At 56.3% G+C, this 15,962-nt stretch overlaps 1 protein-coding gene across 2 annotated transcripts in view; it reads left to right on the top strand.

Moving 5' to 3' along the window:
* The window catches only part of AJAP1 (adherens junctions associated protein 1), a 131,293-nt gene that overhangs the window by 65,269 nt on the left and 50,062 nt on the right, over positions 1-15,962 (top strand). The gene's annotated exons all lie outside the window — the stretch shown is intronic.

The following is a 15,962-nucleotide window of genomic DNA, read 5'->3' as shown; positions in this document are numbered from 1 at the left end:
GGCGTGTGGTGGGGCTGAGATAGAGTAGGCAGAGCTCCTGCAGGCCTGGATTGTGGAGGGAGCCAGGCCAGGCCTCCACCTCCCCGCAGCTCAGTTTCTTGGCCTCTGGAACAGATGCTGAATAAGACAACCTCCGAGGTCCCTCCTCTAGCTCTGAATTGCCCTAAGAATGGGCGAGTCCTGGTGTTCCCTCTGCAAGGAGCGGGAACGATGGTTTTGGAGGACCCCCTTCCCCGACTTGTCATCAGTGAAAGAAGAATGCTGGAGAGGTGCGCCCCTTCCCTCCCTGCCGGTGTCCACAGTTGGCTGTCCTTGGGGACCCAGCAGTGAGCTCAGTGGTCTATGTACACAGGCGAGCTGGGGGCCTGGTGGGACCGTGGCTGTGGGCTCAATTTTAAGCTTCCATTTTGTGATGATGAGTCACTCTTCTCCTGGTGGAACCCTCTGCCCCACCTCTGCCCAGGAGTGGCCTGCATTGTGGATGTCTAGCTGAAAAGGCTGCCGTGTGAATCCTGCTGGTAGGAAAAACATCACCCGCATCTTTGCAGCAGATAAGTTCCAAGTGACGTTTGAGGGCTCCCCAGGTGGTCACTGACACTCAGTCCCAGAGACTCAGCCAAATTCAGAGGCAGACGAACGCGTGATGGACCCATGTGCCATGTGGTTAGACATGAAGACAGGCTTCGGGTCCCCGCTTTCGATGTGGTTCAACATGGTTCAGTGAATCTCACAACCGTCCGCCTTGCAGTCTGTGTAAGGGCGTGATGATGCAAAATAAAGGGAAAAAGCTTCCCTTTACAGAAGTTTCTTTCAGCACTGGGGAAGCCAAGTTTGTTGGAGGAACAGAGAGGCTGAAAATCTCCCTCCAGAGGTGACTGATAGGTGGGACATGTCAGGGACAAAGCTGGTGCCAGCAGAGAGAGCGCCCACCTTGGCTAAGATGGACCCAGGCCATGGCTGCAGGTGTCCTTGGCTCCACCATGTGACCCCATGGTCCTCTGAATCTTTGCCTGCAAAGTGGGGAAGCAATTTCTTTCTGACAAGGTTGTTCTGAGACTGGACCATGCCAGCACATGTGGGAAACTGAGCGCCGTAGTGAGCATGCAGCCCCTAGAGTTGAGTCAGGTCTTAAAAGATGCATGAAGCCCACCTCACCGGTGGCTCTGCCAGGGTAATCAAATGGTGTTTGTGGTGGGAAAATGCCATTTGCTTTCTGTGACCTTCAGTATCCTCTTTTGAGGTCAGTTAGGTTGCGTGGCTGCATGCTCGGTGCTATTCTGTCCATATCATGATCTTTCCCTGCCCTGGAAGGCCTCAGTTCTCACCGTGGTGGTCAGACCTACCTCAGGAAGCCCTCAGCCTGGCTTCCTTAATGTGCCAGGTCAACACACCTGAGGCGTGGTTTGTGTGAGCCCCATGGAGAGGATGGGGGACAGGGATGGGGGCTGGAGCCAGCACCATTTCCTTTGCAAGGGGCCCGACTCTCCCCTTTACATAGCTGGAATAGCACTTTACAGTTGCACACGCTCCTCCCTTTACGTAGCTGGAATAGCACTTCACAGTTTGCCCAGCAGATGTGCTGTTCTCCAAGCCACCCTGGGAAGGGGGTAGGAGGGGGATCTGCAGCTGGGAGAAGCCCAGGCATTTGTGAGTGGGGACTGGGGCAGAACCCAGCTCTCCTGACTCCAGGACTGTGGCACTTTCCATGATTCTAGGGGTGCTCTTTGGGGCTTGGGGACCCTCCCACCACATACCTCTTCCGCCTGAAGCATCGGGATGCCCTGAGTGTGGGTTCTAGATCCAGGTGGAAGTTCTTGGTCTGTGTGTAAAGGCCACTGATCAAAGAAGCTTCCTGGTCTTCTTGACCCTTCTAGAAGCTCCAGGGGGTCCTGTCCATCAGCAAAGCCATGACAGGCTGGACGGAAGAGTCGGATGTCCCCACCATGTGATTTCAGAGACACACCCTGTGGTGCGTCCCTGGCCAGGATTTCATGGATGTGTCCTGAGACCAAGGCCAAGCTGCTGAGACCCACTTTGGGTCCTTGTCACTTATTCTCACCTCTGCAAGGAGAAAGTCAGTGCTGTCTATGGCAGGGAGGAAGAAGAGAGGATGTGTGGATAGGGGCTGCTGGGGAATCTTGGGTTGGGCAAAGATGGCTAAAGGGAGGAGAAAGAAAGGCCAGACTCTCCTAACCCTTGCAGAGCCAGTGCCCGAGTTTGTGATGGATTTTGTGACACTCCCTTTACACACTGCCAATGCACCTTGCAGAGAAAACATAATCTGTGTTTTAAAAGCTTGATATAGTGTCCTAACTGTGCTGAGGAAGACATGCAAAGGAGAGTAATTTAGGGTAAAATGCTGTATATGTACATTTAAGCGCCCCAGCCCATCTTCATTGGAGGGGTCTGGTGCCTACGTGCATATATACAGCATTTTATCTGTATGTGTGCTGAGGTGGTCAAAGGCTGGCCCCTGCATAGGGTCACTGGGAACACGTCTGCCACACCAGCTGGGACAGTTGCATCACAGTGAGGGCAGGTGGCTTTCCAAAATGGTGAACAACTTTCAGAGATGTTTGGGACAAAAATGCACACAGTCTTCTTTTGATTGATTCGGTGGCTGCATGCGGGGGAACTTCAGCGTGTTCCAGCCAGGCACTGGAGAATCCCCTGGGTTCATCTGTGGCACAGAGAAGGCCCTCTGGGTTCCAAGCGTGTGGGTTAGTAGCACTGAGCCACGGGGCAGGTGCAAGTTCACAGCGCAGAGGCGATCCGTGGTCTGCACACTTGTCCTGTGCACGGCAGGACCTGCGGGTCCATCCCTGCCTCATTCTGTGACTGTTATGAATCCCTGCTCTAGTCCTAGACATTCCGAAAGCAGCCGTTCACCCAGCTGGAGCCTCGTCCTCTATGTTCACACGCATCTTGTGCATGGGAGGCCCAGCCTTCATCTGTGTGTGAGTCCTGGGGCTGCTGTAACGCATCACCACAGTCTGCATGGTTTAAACGGAAACCTATTCTCCAGCTGTTTTGGAGGCCGGAGTCTGAAGTCATGATACAAGCAGGGCTGTGGTCCCTCCGGAGGCCCTGGGTGAGGACCCTTCTCAGCATCTTCCAGCTCCTGGTGGCTCCAGGTGCTCCTTGGCTTGTGGCCGCATCACTCCAGTCTCTGGCTGCATCTCCACATGGCTGTCTCCCTGTGTCTGTCTTCTAAGGACACTTGTCATCGGATTTAGGGCCCACCTGGATCACCCAGAATGGTCACATCCAGGCCCAGCGTGCTGGGAAAGGCAGGTCATGGCGAGTTGGGTTGGGACAGGTCAGGGCATTGGGCTGGGGCAAGGTTCCAGGAGGCTTGGAGGCCGTCATGAGGATTTGGGGTTTATTCTGAGTATGCTGGGGCTCACGGGATACACTGAAGAGTGGTGTGATCTGAGCCGGAGGTACTGGCTGCTCTCTGAGGGCATTCTAGGGGGAAGACAGGAGGCAATGATACCAGATGGGACGTGATAACTTGTGGAGAGGTGGGACGCGAGCCCCAAGAGAGCATCGGCTGGGGAGTAAGGGAGAGAACCATCTAGAGGGTCCCTGAGGTTTTAGTCTGAGCAACTCTTTCTTCAGCTGAAAGGGGTGCATTTAATTGAGAGGCAGAAGCTGGGGAGCAGCAGATTGGAAGGAGCCCTTGGGACGGGACCTTCACTTGTGTGACATCCAGCCACCCTGGCGGCCGTCCAGGGGGAGCGCCTGTGGATACTCCTTGGATTCCTGAGTCTGCCACTCGGGGGCTGGTGCAGCCCGGAGTAGAAGCTCCGCGGAGCCTCGGGTGTGTGGAAGGTCTAGAAGGCCGTGGAGACAGTGGGGACCACTTGGACAGAGCAGGGACTGCAAGAGGGGAGAATGAAGGGGCAGTCGGGGGTGATAAGGAAGAGCCCACCGGGAGGAGGCGGCCAGGAGGCTGCAGGAGAAAGCTGTTCCCAGAGCATGGAGGGGTCCTCGTGGCGGAGCTCCCAGAGACATGAAAGAGGCCACTTTTGTGAGGTGGAGGCTGCTGGAGACGTGGTGAGGGGAGAGTCCTGCGAGGGCGATGGAAGGGAGACGGGAGGTGAGCCGCAGATGCAGTGGGTGGAGCTGAATATTTTGAGGAGCTTTGCTCTGCAGGGGTTTGGGGAAAGGGAAGCTGTAGTTGGAGGACTATGGAGGTGGACTAGGATTTTGGTTGTTCTGTTTCGTTTTGATTTTTTTTTCTTATCGTGGGAGTATTCGGGCACGTCTGTCTGCCAACGCGAATGACCCAGTAGAGAATGGAAATGGACAATGTGGCAGGGACGGAGGAACGGGGACAATACAGAAGCCAAGTCCTTAAGGGATGAGAACCAGCCTGATGTGTGCTGTTGGCTGAGCTTGCTATAGAGACCTCAAGAGGTGTCCAAGAAAAGCCTGGTTTCCGAATTCTGTGTTTCTCCCCGAGGGCTGACCTTTTTCCTCTTTTCCTTTTGAGAGTCTGTGATAGTTGGAGGAATGAAATCCCTTGGGTACTGCACCGACATGGCCCCTGCCATTGCTGGGTGGCCTCCCCAGGCTGGGGTGGACAAGGAGCAGGTGCACACAGAGGTCACGTGTGGTGGCCGCGGGCACCTGCGAATGCCAGGCGGAACCATGGGCGGTGGTGGTGATGGCGGCCGGGATGAGGAAGGCTCAAGGAGAGGGGGCACTTAAGCGAGGTCTGACATGAGAGGAGGTGGCCAAGGGAGGATTTCTGTCCCCTCTGGCCTTGGTGGCATACCTAGTCCCACCTATGGCCCCTCACCTGGTCATGAGCTGGACATCCTCATCTGCTCACAGAAGGGGTCACCACCCTGCATTCCCACCCCTCTTTTCTCTGAAGCCCCCACCTCTGGGCACCCCCCGGGTGGTTTGTCTCCATCGACTGGCATTTACCATGACGTCTCTCATATTATGGCCGCTTGCACTTGCCCAGAGGTGGGCCTGCCCGCTCCTCCCCAGCCCCTCGCCAATATCAATAATTGCCAGTGTCATCTGCCTGCATGGTGCTTTCCACCGGCCGTCACCTAGCCCAGGACTCCTTGAGGGGCCGCAACAAAACTCACACCCCCAGATCCTGCACCTGCTGTGCCCCTGGCTCCCAGCACCCTGCCTGGCCCACAGCTAGCTCCATAGCCATTGTCTGAACAGTTTTTTAAAATGCAACTTCTGGGCTTAGAGACAGCTGCAGGGAATGGGTTCCTAAGTGCTGAAAGCCATGCAGATCTTGCAAATCTTTAGGTGAAAGAGAAAGAGGAAATGAAAAGCCAGGGTGATAATGTGCCGTGCTTTTAAAAGTCACTGATGCCCACACTGGAGGGAGGTACAGTTCTCCACAAGCACCCTCCCCTCTTGCTGCAGACACAAAGCAAGGCTGCATATGCTGGCTTGGCCCAGGGCTAGCCTGCCCCAGCGCACACTGTCTGGCTCTGGACTGCCCACGCTTGTGCCCAGAGCGAGCAATGAAACTGCCTGCCAGCCCTCAGGGTCCAGGGAGCTGGAAGCACCTGGGGCGTCAGCTCAGCCAAGGCTTGCTGGTCCCTGGGTGTTGGGTGCAGACAGCGGCCTGCAGCAGGAACCTCTGACCCAGGCAGAGGAGTAGTAAAAGGACCTCCAGCCCCCAACAGGCAGGAAAGAGTGTTTCAAGTTCCCTGGAAGAGGCAGATGTGCATCAGGTTAAGTGGGTGCTCCAGTGGGCACTCACTTCCCGTGTGTGGGGAAGGGATGTGAGTGGGGTGGGCCATCTGGGATACTTGGTGTAGAATCCTGCATCTTCTCGTGCCCCATGGATGCCCCGTGGAGCTCACGGGCAGGGCTGTCGTCATGGTCCCCCTGGTGCCTGGCGAAGGCTTGCTTGTGACAGATGCTCAAAGTACACGTTTAATGAATAGGTAGACTCCCTGTTCACACCCACCTCCCCTTCGAGGGGGCTTGAGGTTAGGAGAGAACTCAGAATGTCCAGGATGTCACCCTAGAGGTCACCAGCTCCTTCCTTGGTGGCAGGACTTGCTCAGCCAACGGAACAGGGGGCCTCCTGTGCTGGTGTCCTGGGCAGCTGCAGCAAAGCACTCCAGCCTGAGGGGCACAAACAATCAAAATATGTTCTCCACCGTCCTGGAGGCTAGAAGTCTGAGGTCAGGGTGTCGGGAGGGCCGGCTCCTCCCAAGGCCTCTCTCCTTGGCTTGTAGACCCCGTCTCCTCCCCGTCTCCTCACATGGTTGTCCCTCTGTGTGTGTGTCCTCGTCTCCTCCTCTATAAGGACACCAGTCAGCATGGATTAGAGTCTACCCTAATGACCTCATTTAACTTTAATTACTTCTTTAAAGGCTCTATCTCCAAATACAGTCACATTAGGGGGTGGAGCTTCAACATGCAAATTTTTGGAGGACATAGCTCAACCCATAACACCTCCCACCTCCAGGGGTCATGGCCCACCTGGGAGAGTGCCTCCCCTGGAATGAAGCAGAGGGCCCCAGGAGACCTGGAGTCCTTGCGGGATGGGGGAGGAAATGGAGCTCCATCGCCAGCCCCGCATAGAGTTGGAGAGAGCTGGGCACAGGGGCAGGCCCTGAATCCTGGAGAGAGCTGGGCACAGGGGCAGGCCCTGAATCCTGGAGAGAGCTGGGCACAGGGGCAGGCCTTGAATCCTGGAGAGAGCTGGGCACAGGGGCAGGCCCTGAATCCTGGAGAGAGCTGGGCACAGGGGCAGGCCCTGAATCCTGGAGAGAGCTGGGCACAGGGGCAGGCCCTGAATCCTGGAGAGAGCTGGGCACAGGGGCAGGCCCTGAATCCTGGAGAGAGCTGGGCACAGGGGCAGGCCTTGAATCCTGGAGAGAGCTGGGCACAGGGGCAGGCCCTGAATCCTGGAGAGAGCTGGGCACAGGGGCAGGCCTTGAATCCTGGAGAGAGCTGGGCACAGGGGCAGGCCCTGAATCCTGGAGAGAGCTGGGCACAGGGGCAGGCCTTGAATCCTGGAGAGAGCTGGGCACAGGGGCAGGCCCTGAATCCTGGAGAGAGCTGGGCACAGGGGCAGGCCCTGAATCCTGCAGAGAGCTGGGCACAGGGGCAGGCCCTGAATCCTGCAGAGAGCTGGGCACAGGGGCAGGCCCTGAATCCTGGAGAGAGCTGGGCACAGGGGCAGGCCCTGAATCCTGGAGAGAGCTGGGCACAGGGGCAGGCCCTGAATCCTGGAGAGAGCTGGGCACAGGGGCAGGCCCTGAATCCTTTAAGGCTGCCGTGCTTGTGCCAGGGTGTGTTGGAGGGTACCACCCTGGGGGGCAGTACTGGAAACTCACAGTGGCCAGGGTTTGTGTGCATGCGGTATTCCAACATCGTCCTGTGTTTAGGGGGAGAACCCTTGAATAATGGCGTAATTTAGGGAAGTTGACCCCAGAGCCCAGTGGGGTGAGCAGAGTCTGCTTCCAGGAGTTGTGGGGAGTGGGAGGCTTCTGGGGTGGTGTGGGTGCTCCTGGGATGGCAGCAAGTCTGGGAGCCTAGAGGAGATCCGGTGGTGGGGTCTGGGCTGGAGGAAGAGGTCAGGTTCTGAACACCCAGAGAAGGTGAGTTTTGAAGCCTCAGCCCCCACTGTGTGGCCCTAGTGAGGGTGGGAGTCGCCTGGGGAATTGGTTTTAAATGCACATTTCTGGTCTCCGCTCTCCAGAAATCCTGATTCAGGCAGGAGGGGCCCAGGAAGCTGCCTTCAGAAGCCGTGTCTTCAGCATGTGGGTCTGGGAGGCAGAGAAACTGCAGCCGAGAGCCGGGGGCCTGCATTGCACGGCCGGCTGCTGAGCTCGGGCCTGGTCTCCTTCAGGGTCCCTGGGGGATGGGGCTGCCTTCGTGTCTGATGAAATAGGACAGAAAACAGGCACGGAAGAGCTTCCAAGAGGCAGAGGCTTGGCCCAGAGGGAAGCTGAGGGCCAGGCTTGTCCCCACTGTGTCCTCACTGTGGCTTCTGGGGGATGCGGATCCCTGTGTGAGAGCCCCCGGGAGCCCAGCCCCCCGGCGTGGGCCACCCCCCGCAGCGAGCCACCTGTGGCAGCGGGTTGCCATTGCTTCGCAGTTTGGGTTACATCTGTTCCGCCGTGAGTCATCAGCTCGGAGCTGGGGCGCACACAGCTCTCACTGTGCCAGGCGGCCGTTCCCAGGCTCAGGCGGGTGAAGAGCAGGAGACGAACGCTGCATCTTTGCAGCCCAGCGGGCAGCAGGAGAGGCCAGGAGGAGCCTCACAGCCTCAGAACAGTATGGCCTCTGGCCCCCTCTGGCCCCTCAGGATCCCAGGGAGTGTGGAGGGCTCCCGGCCCCACCTTCCCTGTGTTTCAGGAGTCCCAGCCCATTGCGTTTGCCTCCAGCCCTCTCCTGTGGGGGACAGTGCGGAGAAAGCTAATGTCTCCCTTAAATGGTGTTGACTGCACAGCCACGTGGACCAGGGCCTCTCTAGTTATGCTGCGCTGACCCCGTCTGTGTCTGTAGCACTTGGTCACTGATGTCCTCCACCTGCATGTCTGCCTCTACAACCATATTCTCACCCCTGGGCAGCAGAGGCGTGCTGCTGGGGACCACGTCCCTGACACAGGACCTGGGTGCCCGGAAGACCCTGAGGTGGACCTGGGGTGCCCACCTGCTGGCATCTGCACCTCTGTGGAATCCCTTCCCCTGGAGTGTGGATGGGGCCGTGACCTGCCCCTAATGCACGGCTGTAGCAGCAGTGATGGGACTCTCCCATGTTTAGTAATTTAAGTCTCCATACTGCTGGCCTGGAGGGGCCCACGTGGTGGGGGCTAGCGGGTGTCCAGGAAGTGAGGGCGGCCCCTGTCCACAGCCATCAAGAGGCCTAGTGCTCGGTCCTTCAGCCGATCCTGCCAATGCCTGGAAGAAGCTTGAAAGTGGAAACTTCTCTAGTTGAGCTTGCAGGTGATTGCAGATGACAGCACAGCCCAGCCCCAGGTGGTACACGGAGCCTCTGAACAGCAGGGCCCTGGTCCCCTCCGTTCCCTGTGGGACCTTGAGCAGAGGACCTAACAAAGCCGTAGCCAGACTCCAGAACAGAACTCGCCCACAGAACCAGAGATCACTGACAGGTGGTGTTCGAGCCTCTAAGTGTGTGGTCATTTGCTACTTGGCAAAGACAACTAGGAGAGCCTGGAACCAGGCGAGGGTCTGTGGGTGATGGGTGAATGCACAGGGAAATGAGGGTCGTGGGCAGGGGGTCTGAGTCTGGAAGCCAATGAGACATGGCCTTTGGCAGCTTGGAGAGGAGCCCTGGGCCCCAGCGGACCCTGGCTGAGCACGGGGCCCTTCCAATGGCATGCTGGAGGGTTTATTCCAAACTCCCTTTTTCCCTGGAGTCATTGTGTGGCCCGTGGTTTCCTTTTAGTCCAAGCATGAGGAATGCACTCACACTGCCACAGCCAAATGCACCTGCGTGTTCCCACCCAGCCCCGGGTTTGGGGTTTGGCATCTGAGTGACACCTGCTCCCAGTGGCTGCCCCGATGTTGTGTAGGGGTGTGAGCGGCCATCACAGCCTGCTCTTGCTGTCACCGTGGGGGCCTGGCCTGCTCCAGAGTGGGCTGTGTCCGTGGGAGCAGCTCCTGAATAACCCTGTGCTCCGTGGAAAGGCAGAAAGAGCAGGACAGACCCTCAGGCACAACTGCAGAGCCCAGGGGTCTGTCTACAGCGAAAGGTCATTTTGCAACTTGCTGGAAACTTCTGTCTTGGGCTGCTGATTGCTGGGCCCCAGCTCCTCAGAGGACACTACACTGGCTTTTTTGGGTGGTCAGGTTTTCCCTCCACCCTGGGCCTGGGGCTCGCTTAGTCTGGCCTCCCTGCCGATGGGCTCTCTGTCATTGCTCCCTATTGAAACCAGCGTCCTGTCACCGGGGACATGGGAGCTCTCCGGGGCTCCATCGGCCCTGGGACCAGCTGCCAGACCGCACATCCATGTTTCCATTAGCCCCTGAGGCTCTGTAGGGCCTGCAGACCCCGAGGACGCTGCCCACTGCCCTCCTGCTCACTCCAGCCCTGGTGAGCTCAGGGCCGAGTCTTCTGATACATCCTGGAAAAAAAATCATTGAAATGAATTACACATCAACACCAAGAGACGGATCATTAATTAATAAACTCAGCCATCTCAACTTCCCACAGCCTACACAGCATCCATGGTGAATGAATAAGCGGGCCCAGCCTCACAGCCCGGGATGCAGATGAGTCTCCCTTTCTCGTGAGAAGGGTGCAGGTCGGAGTGAGGGGAGCACAGGGCAGGGCCCGAGTCTCGAGGGCGTCACTCCTCCTGCGAGTGCAGACCTGGGGCCTGGGGGTCCAGCTGGCCAGTGCGGGCTGCCCTGTGAGACTTGGAGCTGCTGCCCCACACACTCCTGTGCCCTGGCCCTTCCTGGTGAGCTAGGTTTTCGGCTCCTGGCCTCTGAGCTGTGCCTACAGGGTGACCTCGAGCCGCATGGGGTGGGACTCTGCTGACAGTTGCTCATTGAAGTGTGGGGTCTTCCAGTCTGGAGGAAGGCATCAGAGACCAGGGCAGCAGCAGGGCTGGCTCCTTCCGGGGGTGTGAGAATCTGTCCTCTCTCCCAGCTCTGGTGCCCTGAGATGCTGTCTCCACCCGAGCCTTCCCATTGTCTTTCCTCTGTGCGTGTCTGTGTCCAAAGTTCCCCTTTTGATGAGGACAGCCGTCCTATTGGATGAGGGCCCACCCCGATGGCCTCATTTTAACTTGATTACCTCTTTCAGGGCTCTATCTCCAAATAAGGTCACAGTTCACGGGTAGTGGAGGTTAGGACTTCAGCATATTCATTTGGGGGTGCATAATTCAACCCACCGCACTTGTTGTTGGATTTAGGGGCCACCTTGATCACCCGGGATGAGCTCCTTAGTCACATCTGCAAAGATCCTCTTCCAAATAAGGTGTCATTGTCAGGCACTTGCGTGAGGACGTTAGCATCTTTTGGAGGAAAAAAGTTCAGCCCCAAAAGTACCCTCCCTTCCTTCTACTCCCATTGTGTAAGCAAAACATAGCTCTTAGAGCAGTGACCCCCACGCAACCCCAGAAGAGGGAAGCCTTAAAGAAACAGGTGTTCAGTAAGAGGCCCACAGCGTCCGCAGAGGGCAGGGGACTCTGCCGGATATGTTGGTATTGCCTGTGCACCTGGCAGATTCCACCCCTACAAGAATGGAAGTTTCCGGAAGATTTCCATGATTGCTAATCCTTTTTTTAACATCCTATTAGAGGAGGAGACAGGGAGCAAACAAGCTTGCTGCTGCGTTTGTAGCCAAGGTGTGTTGTAAACTTAGATTTTATTGTTAACTTTGGCTCCTGGGGAAACAAAATAGCACACAGACACTGACACAAAATTCCAGGCAGAGCAGCTCGGCACAGCTGTTCCAGAGCCAGGCTGAATCCGCAGCTCACTCAGTCTGGAGCCCAGAGAAGCGGGTGTTGGGAGAGCGCCTACCTTCCTCTTGATCCCTCTCATTTTTACAAATTTTCAAGAAAAGCAACAACACAAGCCGCTGCCTCTGCTGAAGCTGTTGCGTGTGTGATTGATTCCTGGAAGGCACACAGTGTCTACTGTTAACCCAGATATCAGGAACCTCTGCGGGGCTGCCCCTCTGCACCTAGCAAAGGCATTGTCCACCCCCAGGCCACCTTTCAGAAGCCAGAAGCCTGGGGAAAGGACCCGTGTTCCCAGGAGTAAAACACCAGCCATATCTGACCTTCCATGTTGAGCCACATCTGGGCCCTGCCTGGGCCAGCATTTCTTGAGCTGTGAGAGCAGCCTGGAGTTGGATACCCAGAGGGACTCGGAACAGACATCTCAAGCAATGCTCAGACCTGGCCCTTCCTGCACTTGGTCCTCCAGTGTTCTCATCCCCTGCTTGGCTGGATCAAACTCTGCCTGCAGCCCTTCTTTCCCCTAATCACAAAGTATGTCCCTGACCCTTTTGGGTATGTCCTCTTAGTCTCACTCGTAAACTCGACTCCTTGACTTAAAAGGAGATTGCAAATGTTTTCACCATAAGAACATTTGTTTTTTGTTTTGATTTTTTTATTTTATTTATTTTAGGTTTTAGGTTTTGTTTGTTTGTTTGTTTTGTTTTGTTCTGTTTTGAGACAGAGTCTTGCTCTGTCGCCCAGGCTAGAGTGCAATGGCACAATCTTGGCTCACTGCAACCTCCGCCTTCCGGGTTCAAGCGATTCTCTTGCCTCAGCCTCCTGAGTAGCTGGGATTACAGGCATGCACCACCATGCCCGGCTAATTTTTGTATTTTTAGTAGAGACGGAGTTTCACCATGTTGGCCAGGCTGGTCTCGAACTCTTGAACTCAGGTGATCCACCTGCCTCAGCCTCCCAAAGTGCTAGGATTACAGGCGTGAGCCACTGTGCCTGGCCTGATTGTGTTTTTTAAAGTAACTGAAGAGCTGACATTTGCTCAAACTCCTTCAAGATGTTGTCACTGCCGGGCAGACCCAGGCAGATCCTCAGCTCTTTGCCTTTCTAGTGGTCCCCAGAGACTTCAGAAAGGTGTGAACATTTTGCGTGACAGGTAAGAAAGTCAAGGGCTTTGGGGCTTCCTCAGCCTGCAGGAGTTAAGGGAACAGCTTGAGAAGGAGGGAGAAGCAGGTGGTTTAGGGCCTGTGACCCAAAAGCTTAGCTGGTAACATACAGGGTCCCCAACAGAGCTGGCTCATTCCAAAGCAGGTTGGTCCAGAAAGGCCCGGGACCTGGGCTCCAGCCTGCCTGAGACAAAGGCTAGAGAAGCACACAGGGCCACCACTGTTTTCTGGCTGTTTCTGGAGAAAAGTTCAGGCCAAACTCAGCTCCTGGAAGAATTGCCCCTACCCTTCCACCCCTGTCCTTCAGCTCAGGTGGGTCCTGGGAGGCTGGGAGCCCTCCTGGAGAGGGGCTGGGCGTCACCTGTAGCCCTCTTCTCCATGCTGCCCTTCCCTCGGACACCCCCTGGGTGGCCAGGAGGCCTCCCTTCCCGATAAAGGCAGCAGTCTTAGGGACAGAGTGGGGAGGCGGGAGCCTGTGCCCCACACGCAGGAGCCCCCTTTCTGAGTGCCAGCAGGATGTGCTCTTGGGGAGAGGCTGCATGGGGAGGTACGGGGCACACATTTCCTTAGGTCTCTGAATGTTCATACAGGAAACAGCTTTCAGCCAGCCCCTCTTGCCCGAAGGGCCCCATGATGTGGGGATGGGGCACAGCCAACTTCTCCTCTCCCTTCCCTAGAAGAGACTGAGAAGGGAGCAGCTGGTGCTAGGACCTTTCCTCCAGTCTACTGTGCTGATGAGGCCAGGCAGGTTCCAGAGGCCCTAATGCCACCATCCTTCTAGGACCTGGCATGGCTGAGGTGTCACATGTGCCCACCTGGGCAAGGCCATGCCTATGTGAAAGGGAAAGGGAGAAATTGTACGTGGCTGCTGGAGAGGGGACCTCCAAGCTGCCCTGCCCTGTGGCTTTGCCCTCCCACCTTGGGCCCCCTCCCTCACATGGCCTGCCAGCTGTCCCTCAGTTCTCTGAGCCCCAGAGGCCCAACTTGGGCTCCTTCAGGGGCCCCCAGAATTGCACTCTGCCTACAGACAGCCTCTCAGTGCTGTAACTTACTGTCAACGAGAGTGTCCCTTGTGCCAGGCCCCACTGTGCCTGTGCAGGCAGGTGAGAGCGGCTTCACAGCAGAGCAGGAGTGAGGGAGTGAGGGTGAACCCCTGGCCCTTCCGCGAGACCTGGGGTGAGTCACAGAGTCCCGAGCCTCAGTGGGCTCCTTGATACAGTGGAGATGATCTTCCACACCAGGCCTCAGTCAGTTCTCCAGACCAGAGAGGTGAGAGAAGGCTTAGTAAGTTACAGTCTGCTTCGAAAATTGGAGCTGTTTCTTTTCTTTCCCCTGACACTCTTGGGAGATCCTTGGAGGAACTGCGTCTCCAAATAGACATCTTAGCTTGGACTTCTGGCTATGGCCTCTTGGGGTCCAAATTCCCCACAAATGAATGAAAATAGGATTTCTGGACTCTTCTTTGCCCAGCAGGGCATTTCAGAATCTGTTTGGATTGAGAAAAATTAAGAAGCTGTTAAAATGCTTATTTTTGCCTCAAGAAAATTCTGTGGGATTTCCTGCCCCGCCTCCAACAAAGTGGGCAGCCCCCGCCCCAGACCCCCTTCTACTCTTAGAATTGGGGCTGGGAAGGTAGCAGAACCCCCAGGGCTTGGCTCAGGGTTTTCACGTGATTTTTAAAATGCAATGCCGCCTTCAGATGATCTGCATACCCAAGACGTCAGTGTCACGGGGAGCCGTGGGTCTGTGCTTCCCCAAGGCTGGATGGCCCCAAGAGTCATCACTTCCAAAGCCTGGGTTTAGAACCCAACAGAAGCAGGTCACAGGACAGCAAGAAGCTGCCCAACAGAATCTCATTCGCTTGTTCACCTGTTCAACCATTCATTCATTCATTCATTCAGCTGACCAAAGTATCTCGTGTGCCCCAGGCTGTGCTGGGAGTGGGACCCTTCACAGGCAGCCAAATCAACTCAGCCCCTGTCCTCACATGGCATGCAGTCCAGTGGGGGCAAGTCCAATTGCACAGCCGTCTTCCTGTCCTCAGAGGCCCGCCCTCCTTGTTCTGGAAGAATGGGATGTGGAACACAGATCCTGCTCCGAGCGCGGGAAATCCCAGCGGGCCGGCCTTGGGAGGATTCGGTTCATCCTGACCCATCTCTGACCTGGTCCAGGACAGCCCACCCCTCCCCTTGTTCTCCTTGTGGGCAGGGATAGGAGAAGGCCACTGTGACTTGTGCTATTTCCCAGAGACCAGAGAAAATTCTGGCATTGTGATCTGCCCACACGCTGTCGTCTGTGTCAGAGCCAGAAATAGAACGCAAAGAGGATTCTTGTTCTGATTTCTGTGCTCATAATTCTAGGGCAAGATGCCCTTATGAGATGTGGATCAAAGGAGGTGGGGGCGGGGGGAGCTGAATGGAGCGGTTCACGCGAGGTGTGTGTGTCGCGAGCAGGGCCCTTGCCGGAGCTCCAATTAGCGGCTTTTGTAAGCGATCACGTACCGAGTATTGACTTGGCTCAGCCCAGGAAAAGCGAGAGCGATTTGCAAAAGGCCCCTTCAATCATGACAATTAAAATCCAAATACAGACCTGCCAGGGCCCTGAACCCATGCACTTGTTCTGTGTGGAGGAAGAGAGGCACCCGCTCAGATGCTCCTTCTTAGATGAAAGGAGTGCATCAGCTGAGCCCCGGAATAGGAAGGGCCTGCCCTAACTGAGCCTCCTGCCTCACTATTAACAGCGCTGCGTCCATACTGGGAGCCAGGTTCTGACAGCTGACTTGAATTAAATCTCATAAGGCCCACAGGACACACGTCCTGGGAAGAAGGCATTCCTCTGATCTTAAATCAGCAGAGGCAGAGGCAGAGGCCCCGAGAGGTTAAGTGACTTGCCTGAGGTCACACAGCCTGAAGGGGGTGGAGTCAGGATTCAAACCTAGGTTCCAGGGATGGTGTGTTGACAGCCTGCACTCATCTGACTGTATCTCCTTCAGTCTTCTCCACCATCCCTTGGGCGTATGGTATTTTACAAAGTAGGAAGTGGAGACAGGGATTAAGGAGTCTGTCCAGGTCTGCCCATGAATGAATGTCAGGCCTCGTCACTGCAGGAGCTCGGACTGCACTGGATGGGGCTGGAGTGGCACCTGTGGGCGATGCTGAATATGATGCATGATCTGTCTTTTGGGTGTTCTTGGAAGGAAGGAGAAGGGCAGCACCCAAGAGGGGTCAGTGACAGTGGCAGGGCCAAGGCTCTCACCTTCCCCTGGACAAGGTTTCTAAGGCCCGGGAAGCATCTTTTGCTTCCGAGGCCCGAAACAGTGGCGTTTCCTCTTCCCCGAGCACTCAGCCTCCATCTGGCT

This window comes from Pan troglodytes, chromosome 1 (assembly GCF_028858775.2).
Source record: "Pan troglodytes isolate AG18354 chromosome 1, NHGRI_mPanTro3-v2.0_pri, whole genome shotgun sequence".
Taxonomy (NCBI): domain Eukaryota; kingdom Metazoa; phylum Chordata; class Mammalia; order Primates; family Hominidae; genus Pan; species Pan troglodytes.
The sequence above is the reverse complement of the archived record's forward strand: the minus strand, read 5'-3'. Positions and strand labels throughout refer to the sequence as shown.